Source organism: Pollicipes pollicipes, unplaced genomic scaffold (genome assembly GCF_011947565.3).
Source record: "Pollicipes pollicipes isolate AB1234 unplaced genomic scaffold, Ppol_2.1 Scaffold_5724;HRSCAF=6776_pilon_pilon_pilon, whole genome shotgun sequence".
Lineage (NCBI taxonomy): Eukaryota > Metazoa > Arthropoda > Thecostraca > Pollicipedomorpha > Pollicipedidae > Pollicipes > Pollicipes pollicipes.
The window spans coordinates 14,053,383-14,063,494 of NW_023596746.1; positions in this window are offsets into that span (position 1 = coordinate 14,053,383).

Here is a 10,112-nt window from a genome sequence, read left to right on the forward strand (position 1 = left end):
CAGCGGATCCCGAGGTGGCGCGGCGGGGGGGTGGCGGGTCCCGAGGTGGAGCGGCGGGAGACGGCGCGGTGGGTGACAGCGGGCCCCAAGGTCGCGCGGCGGGGGGACGGCGGGGCCCGAGGTGGGACGGTGGGGGATGGCGGAGCCCGAGGTGGCGCGACGGGGGACGGTGGGGCCCGGGCCCGTGAGGCCGCTGCCGGACCGTGGCGACGCGACCCAGACCGTGCGGCAGCCGCGCGGGCTGAAGCCGCCGGGCTGGACGGAGCAGGGCAGCGGCGGCGTTCCTTGGTCAAGCTCACCCCCATCGCCGACAGAAATCCGCCAGAGGCAACTCCCTCCAGCAGGCGGGGACTGGCAGGAGGGCCACGTAGGAGTGGACGCGTCGGCTCAGCGGGCCGCTCTCCGACGGTTGGAGCTCCTCAGGGCCGCAGGATCGTCGGCCACAGAGCTGACGGCACCGATCGGATGGGATGGACGGATCAGGATTGGACAGGACGGGGTTGACGATGCGGGGGTACTAGGCTGGATGGTGCTCAACCTGACGGTGCTGTATGACGATGACACTGCATTCGGAGGCACTAAGCTAGACAGTGTTTGGTCGCATGACGCTTAACTGGAAAGCATTGGGCGAGACAACACGGAACCAGGCAGTACTGGATCGGGTGGCGCTAAATTGACAATACTTGTCAGAACCGCCCTGGATCTGGCAGCACTGCATGGAGCGTCATTGATTTGAAGTTACTGGGCGTTGGAGCACTGGTCAGGATTACACTGAGCATGCTTAGAATCGTTTCCCACGATGCAACTGCCGAAACGCCACGCCTCAAGAAAATACAAGACTCGATGATCTGGGATGTTCTCCGTTACCACCTAATTGGCTGACCTAATGCAGCATCACGAGTGAATCTTTGCATGCTACTATGATGCTATTATCATGATCATGTTAAGCGGATTTGTTCCGGTTTTAGCAAGCATTGGTAGAGCGCATGCTTGCGGAGGCTTTCCTGCGGCATTGCGATCTCATACCCGATACTGGAAGGTTCCCGGACCAAAAGTCAAATGAAAAACTCAATTCGGAAAGTCAACAGACAAAGGGAAGGAAGATGAAGGGAAAAGCAAAAAGGATCTAAGACGAAAACAAATCGAATGCATAAGACAAGATATGGACAAGAGTCGAATCGGAAAAACTCGAAGCATAACAAGTTGAAAGGGATAAAAGTTGACAGGGATAAAGTTTTTAGTGGAAATAAACTTAAAGCAAAAGTCGACAGGGAGGAAACTGAAGTTGGAAAAAGTTTAACTGAAAACCCGAAACGTTTAGTCCATAGGAATTCAGTTTGACTGGGATAAGTCAAAATGTTACAGTCAAAAGACGAAAAGTCTAAAGGGAAGCCGTCATGAAGTCTGCGAGGAACTATTGAGTGCTTGTGTTGATCCCCTCGTTATCATATCATATCGCGCTCTACAGAACACACACACGCGCACTGTTAGACGATTTGGGATGGAACACTCAAATCACGAAGAAACATGCACAAACTGACACTGTTCCACAACCTCACACACAACCAACATCTACTGCCAACAAACGTCACTGCACTTTTACCTGACACACGAGCACTTGCAGCAGGACGCCCACTACGCAGTGCAATGACACTCACATTACCACCGAACAGAACCTCAACATACCAAAAATCCTATATTCCATCAACTACGAGAAGATGGAACCAGCTCCCGCTTGAGGTGTCATCTCTCCAGTCTTCTCGTTCCTTCAAACGGGAAATATACCAGCGCTGCGGTGTGGCCGCGCCTCCGGTGCATCATAGCTTTGCATCCAGGCGTGGTGGCATCCTAAATACTAGGCTGATATTGGGAATGTCAGACCTGAACGCCCACCTGTTCGAAATTCAAAATCCAACTACTACTAGTCCCTCTTTCTTATGTGGCTATCCATATGAAGACCCTAAAGACTTTGTACTGAACTGTCCTCGCTATCATGAAATCCGAATTTTAATGCTACGTAAAACAGATCGCATCATTCCAAACTTTTCTGAGCTCACGCACAAGGAGCAGCTAAGTATCTATCTTACAGGTAACTGTTTACAGGATCGCAGTGGGCAGCACATAGCAAAAATTTTCCAAACATTTCTTTTTCAGACCAAACGATTCACCTAAAAACTTCCAGCGGGCGCGGGCTGCAGACGGACCACTGGGTCGCATTGCCGGGCCGGTTATTCGCCGCCGGCCCGAGACGGCCATATATGCAGACTGGAGTGGCGGCGGGCGCCTGCCCCGTGTCGGCTTACGGATCGGGCGAGTGGGCGGTGTGTTGTGGGTTCCCTGGCGGCGATGACCATATCTTGTTATTGTTAGAAGAGACGCCCAGATCTAAGCATTCCGCTTATGCGCCAATCCGCTCATCATATTATGTACTGTTAAATGTCCATAATAGAAAATAAACATCAAATCAAATCAAATCAAATCATAAGCACAGCTTAACACACCCCGAGTAATGACAATCTAATGAATGCTTTCTCCAGAACGGCGTTTATCCCTACCTCCTGGCGTACCAAAGATCGATAACTGGCATGAAACACTGAATTAGAGACGCAACTTTTTCACCCACCAAAATCTGGCCCGCAAGAGCCCATGGGCTTCTTGGCGGATGGTGGGCCAGGCATCGCGGGTTTTTGCGGGTCAAACATTTAATAAAGGAAAATAAAGTATTTCGTGTTATGTCATTCTTTTACAAATATCCGAAATCCAGAGCGTGCTGCCAAACACAATATAATTACGAAAAATCCTATTACCACTTTTACAGCGACATAACCAGTGATGGAAAACACATAGCAAACATGATCCACCAGTAAACTAGGCCGCACAAATTTAATAGCTTTAGGCAAACATCTCGTTGAAAAACTCAGTGACAAGAGCCAAAGGTTACAAGGCTTGTTCTGGTTTTGTTGTAAAATAGATACATGGGTTATTAATGAAAAAACAGGTACATATTGCACGTGGCTAATTTTGTGAGGGTGAGGTGCATTTAAACTCTCTTGTTTCAAACACCATGCCTTACAGATCACGGTTAGTAGCAATGATCAATGATATGAACGGAAAGCTGTAACCAAGACAGTAGTAATAGCCCTATTCCTTATAGAACGGATAGGAGAATGGAGAGATAGATATATCACGTCATATCCTCCTGGTTATTCTACGAGAAACAAGGCTATTAGTACAACCATATCCATATCCATGATATTGCTCGCAAGTGCACTTAACAACGTACTGAAACTGTAAGCCTTTCATTGTCCTGGGTGTATTCGCAGCGCGTCAGGAGTGTATCATTCTACGTGAAGTCACATAGACTGATACACTTCACATATAATTATACACTCCTGGCGCGCTGCGAAGGCACCCAGGACAATGAAAGGCTACATATATATATATATATATATATATATATATATGTAAGCCTTATATTGTCCTATTATATATATATATATATATATATATAAAAGGAACAAAAGTCCAGCAGCGCGTTTGTCGTTTGAACCTACCAAATGCAGTGCGGCAAATAGTGCCTTTCCTGTGACCTGTCCCCAACCGGCTCTCTCAAGTATCAGCTTTAGGTTAGCATAATCTACCTGGCGCCTACGACCCTGACCCATTAGCTACATAGCATGCAATGTGGACTACACTGCACTAAGCCGGACACTTGGCACTCTGCACCAGTCAAGTGCCTGCCAAATGCATGCACACGTAGGTAATCACACTTCCACTAGCCCTGCCTTCGGCGATGCCATGTGAACAATTTAACATTGGAGTGCAGCTACTGAAATAGTGATTAACTCTTCCAAGTTAAAACCGTGCCATGAGCTTACCTACTTATATGGACTTGATAACGTACTGCGGAGTACGATTGCATTTCTCACAAACGAACCCAGAAAAATCCACTTCAACCGGCCCAGCCTTCCAGTCAGCAAGGAACTGGACTAAACTGAACTGATCTTTGAACAAATGGTTTACAGATAGGCTGATGTGCGTGCCGACTGCATTTTCAACAGGATATCCCACGCTCATCTCATCAGGTTTAAGTTATATTATCCGTGATGTGACGGGAGTCAGAAAAAGGCTCCGCGCTGCGTAGAGATAAAAGTGTTAGGCGCCACTTTCGCGGCATTCCATGACTACTAAATTTGTAGGCCAAATACTGACCTACAAGCTGCGTGTTGCTTGGAAATAGTTATTGATGGAATACCCGGGGAGTCATATTCCGCGACATAAGATCCGCACAGGAGACAAGACCTTTCCATTATTGCTTACATCAGCACCCGGACTTTATCGGCAACAGACGACCTTTCAATGATGTTTGTATAAGACATAGCAATACAGGATATTTGTACCATCTTCTAGTTCTTGGCTGACATTTGGCAAGCTTTAGTTCAGGATCAACAATATCCTGTCTGATGCTTAGAAATTACAACAGCAAACTTTGTGCTGCTATTGCAAAAGCTTTGTAATTAGTGCTGCATGCTGTTTATTTGATATTCTAAAAGGACATGTTAATTTGTATAGGGCATGCCGTGTTTCCTCATATTACCATTTTCATTTCAGCCATATGCCTCATTGACACAGCAGTGTTGGAAATGATCGGCTCATAATTCAGGTCATGACATTTACGGAGAATGTGATTCATCCCATGACTCAACTCAGCATTTTTCCTGGTGAGCCGACTCAGCTTATGACTCATCCTAGAACGATTGACTCATGAGCCAAGTCATGATCCAGCTCTAGTCAGACACGAGTCTGACAAGAGATAAACCCATATTTCTATAATTGTGTAATTGAAGATGTTGCGCCATTTCTTTCTCACTTAGATCTAGCTGTGGAAAGATATTCTGAGCGTCCAGCAAGGATTCTAGGTGACACCACATATTTGTCGTCCGGATCGCTGCGAACATAGCCCTAGGCTCACTCACTTGTAAATACAGCGCGCAGTTGCGGCTGTATCAAATGTGCTACAGTTGTCGAGCATGAAAATGGCAGCGCATAGAGCTTTTATATATATATATATATATATATATATATATATATATATATGCCTGAATAAAACACAGCTCACTACAGCGATGACATGGCTTTTATATACGATACGTTCAACCAATATTGGAATTGTTATTAGTTTAAACATATATGTCTCATAGAGGATTTTGTTCTGTCTGCTTTTTCCCTCTATTCCAATAGCTATGCCTGTACGCAGGCCCGTGTGAAGAAGTTCATCTCAACAGTTGACGTCAATGCAACAGTCGAAAAGGATTACAAGTTATAGTCAGAGTGCTGTGTGAGATGTGGAAAGAGTTCCCGGACATATATTTTAGAATTTTTCGCTGTCATAGCGATTTTCATGCAGCCTTTAATAGAATCTCACGTTTTTTGTGGCACTGCTTAATGTCAATGACAAACCTGGGGAGGCAAATGTTTTTATCCAAACTATTAATGCGCTCCCTTTACGTACGTAGTTATGCACAAACGCCATGCGATGGTTGTGAGATGGAACATAGATGGGGGTAAGAGGGAACTATGGATCATTACAAGGCTACCATGTGATTTTATCCGTGTTCTGGCATCATGTATCCACACAAGGACAGCAAACACAAAAAAATGCTGCCTCCTCCTGTTTTGACAATTGTAGCGATTATGACGCATTCGAATGGTGTTTATGCTTATATCCAATGTAATAAACTGAGAAGACTTTTCATCACCTGAACCATTCAGCACTTTTTACTCTGCCAGAGCAAAGCCAGCAGTTCATGCATCCATAGGGTAGGAACGTTTCAAACAGTGGGGGGGGGGGGGGGGGGCAAGCTCAGCGCATACTTAAGGAACTTTTTCTGGAAAGCAACCCTGAAGACCGGGATGAGGGGTTTGAGATGGAGGTTGTTATCACTCTTTATTTAGATGGCATGCCCATGCTAAATATAGTCAGAGTTGTTTTTTACTGGTCCACAATCTTGCCTATTCGACTCATCTATGGCAGTCAGCAAATAAGGCTATCCATTTTCCCAAGATTATTCGTCCATTGGAACATTGTCTTTCCTGCGGAGGCGAAATTCCACGAGCGGGTAGGCATTTTGGGTGATTAAGGAGGCATCTGCCTGCGCAGTGTAGGTACCAAAATACCTGAAGGCATGAACATAGGCTGGTGAAAATTTTGAAAGTGAATCAATGGCTTATAGTGCGACAGATCTTTTCATGCACCTTTTTTCACTGGCTGCTTTTCAGGAGATAAGACTTGTCGCAGCACTTAAGGAAGAAACAAATTCGGAAGCTTGAAACTGCCAAAAACGATGTGACAAAAACCATAAAACTGAAGATTTTCCTTAAAAAACCAAGCCGCAGAATGAAGGTCGTTCTGTCATATACTCCCCATCTGAGCCCTGCTCCCGTCCGCCGCCATCTGTCTCCCGTATATCAGATTGCAAACTGATCATATGGCCGCTTTGTTCCATATTTTGGGATCATCATTTCTACTAACTGGTGAGTGAAACATATTTTGCACACCTGCAACAACATTTTTTCCGAGTTATCTCCCGCTACACCACACCACCGCAGGAAAAAACCTCCGGGAAGCTGCCTGCCTTACGTAGGAGTTGGCCTAACGGGCAGTTTATTGCCCTTAATTCAACGAAGACGACTTGATCTGCTTTTGTGTGTTGGCAGGGGCGTAGCCAGAGCCTTAACAAGGGGAACGCAGGGTTGAAAAAGCCCCTCCTATGGTGACCCCTTCCAAAAAGATCCTGGATATAGCTCAGGTGTTGACAAGGGAGACCGGTTTCTTTGTTTCGTTACGGTGAGATCAATTCTGTTTGTATTTTGAAGTCAATAAAGTGCAGAAATCAGGCGTTTAACGAGCGCATGAAATAGCTCACCGGCGCCGTTCATTTACAATTGTTTAGCGGACTCTTCCCAAACAGTTATAGATCGGCATGTTTCCAATTTGAAGATGAAAACTTGATTGTAGATCGAGTGGTCAACAATGTGTATTAACGTGGCCAAGCCATATTTGTCTGAAAATGTTCAACATTCAATCAGAATCGATTAATTATACAATTCATGCTGCGTGATCTTTTAACATTGCGCGCTCGCAAATCTTCGCAACGAAAACCTTGACACCAGGCGTTGCAGTCTCCATAGTCGGCGGAGCGTTAATCGGGTGGTTTATCTTTAGCCGTGACCCACCGGTGGACGAAAATGGTGATGCTCCTGAAATAACTACCTTTAAACACTTGAATTGATTAGTAATACAGGTCATGTGAAACAATTTTGAGCATGCGCATTCGCAAATCTACGTCACAAAACCTCGATGTCAGACGCTGCAGTCTCCGTAGGCCGCGCAGCGTTGGCTCAGCAAATACTAAGCCGTGGCCAATGGGTGGATGAAAATGATAACGCTTCTCAAAGAAGTACCTTTGAGCGCTTCAGGATCAAATCTTACATTTAGAAGGCAGTCTTGGCGCATGTTTCACGTGTGCGATTTTTAAATTGATCATAAGAACGAATTGGCCCTTAAAGCTGATGGTGGAACTGGAAGCGTAGAGGCAGAGTCTCTATTTTTCGTGTTTCCGTAAGCATCAATCTGTCCAGAAGACATATTAACACGGTGCCCGCCGTCTGGCGGCATTGCAGTGGCCGATGCCGTTCCGTTTTACGGAAGCTGCAACAAAGACCATCGCTGTCCTTGCTCTCGAGGTTGCGGGCGGGCATGTTCAAACTTTTTAAATAACTTGTTTCACCAATCCCCTCGGAAAAATTAACGTTTTCAGGCAAACATAAGATGGTCTTGTCCACTTTTTAAAACTCATTTCGACCGACTGTATTCAAAGATAATGAGACCCCCACTCTACTCAACAATGATGAGACCCCTATTTCTATTCAGGCATGGGGCCCCTTGAGTAGAACACCTGGAGCACATTACCATTTCCGGCCAAGGGCGGAAGGGCCATGCCGTCTCATCACCAAGTGTCTTCTGGCTATCATTCTGGCGACACGGGGCGGGATCCATTGGTCGATCCGGAGGATATTAGAAGAATATATCATATCAAATTGTTCCCCTCCCTGACATGGGAGGCCTTTTAACCCGCGCAGTTGGCACCGGATCGTCACAGGGATCCTCATTGACGCAACAACATCTCTGATCGCCGCAGGTGGTCCAGTAATTGTCATATAGACACCAGATCCATATTTGTTCCGTGTTCTTCAGAGATATTAATGATTCTCTGAGCGTAGATTGCAGATGAAATGGGGTCCCAGATTTGTATTAACACGGCTAGTCCATGTTCGTCTTAAAATGCTCAAGGTTCAGTCAGAGTTGATTACTGATAAAAATTATGTAATGTGGGTTAGAACATGCGCGCTCGTAAGTTCCAGCAACAGCAGCCTCGGTGCCCGTCGCTGCAGTCTCCGTAAGCCGCGCGCTGTCGGCCCTGCTACCTTGACACTAAGCGATGACCAATGGGCCAACGAAAAAGATGACCCATCTTGAGGAAGATGGCTGGTGAGCTAGGTAGATCGGTATGTATGATTAATGTAGTGCACCCAGACACAGCCTTAACCTGAAAGCTGTGGGGGAGGGGGCAGCCAACACTGCTGCTCCACACCTTAAAAAGTGGAGATCATGGCCCCGTGTCCCCCTGCTCTTACATCCATGGATGTATGTCATTTAAGAACGCATTGTCTGTGGTCTTTTGATATTATGCAGACGGATGAAATCTCTGGTACATTTCGGCGGCGGAATATGCAAATTACACCCTACTTATCATCGCTTGTTGTTGAAAATGGTCATCACCGTGCCTTATATCAACTCTGGCACAATATAAATTTAATTGTCTAGGTACTTTGGTCGCTGCTTTCTAAGCTATATGACTGGTAAACGGCGTTGTGCTTTAGATTGACACTGGCATGTCATGTTGTGCACAGAGAAATGTATAGATCTAAAATTAAGGAGAAACAACCAGATGCAGATTGGAATAGCTTGATACTTGCGGATTAATGGTGGGTCAGCATTGCAGCACAACACGTTTTGGCGGGCTGGATAATTAGCTGGCCGGAATGGGCCGGGCTGCGGGCTGACATGCTGGAAAAAGTTGCGCCTTTGCTCTGAACTCATAATACCGAACAGGGGGAGGGGGAGGGGGCGGGGGGTGTAGTTTCCCTGCCAGTGTAAAAGGGGGGGGGGGCTGGAGCCCCCACCACCCTGCCAACTTTCAGAAGAAAACGGGTCGAATTTGAGGAGAAACCCGGGTCCAGACCGGCGCCGGACGGCATTGGACGGAGCATGATGCTATCGGCCGGGACAGGACAGCACTACGCAAATTGTAGTGAGGCCCTCGGAACGCAGTTTATATATATATATATATATATATATATATATATATATATATATATATATGTATATGCAGACGGGATTCCGCATGTATTTGCATATATGTATATATATATATATATGTATATATATATATATATATATATATACGCCTGCCGCCCACACTGCTGCTCGCAACACAACGTAGTCCTCAGCCTTCATCCAATATCATCCTTTCATCCTTCATCCTGTCAACTTTTTAGGATTTATTATTTTGTCGGTGCTCGGTGTTTCAAGGTGTACTTGTCGCAACGAAGGTGTGATCAAAAGTACTCAGTACTTCCTCGTGGATTTCCTGCTGGCTTCTCTCCTTTTGGACTCTTCGTCTTTTTACTTGTTTTAACTTAACCCCGTGGATCTAAATCTCTCTAACCTTGAGTTCCTGGACTTTTTTCAATTCGACTTTTTCTTATAATAATTTCATCCTTGTCGAACTTTTTGCGTCCAACTTTTTCAGTTGTGCTTAAATCCCTGCCAATATTTATGTGTTTTACATTTTTTCCTTTCAATGTTTCCCATCCCAATTTTATCTCAGTCGAGTTTTAGTCCCCTTGACGTTTTGTCATTCGACTTATTTCTGTAAGACTTTTCCCATTCGACTTTTTGTCCGAACAACTTCTGAAAGTCAGCCAGGTATTTGGCACTGAGACCAGCAGTCTGCTCTCCAGCTGACAGTTGATGGGATGCCTCGGCC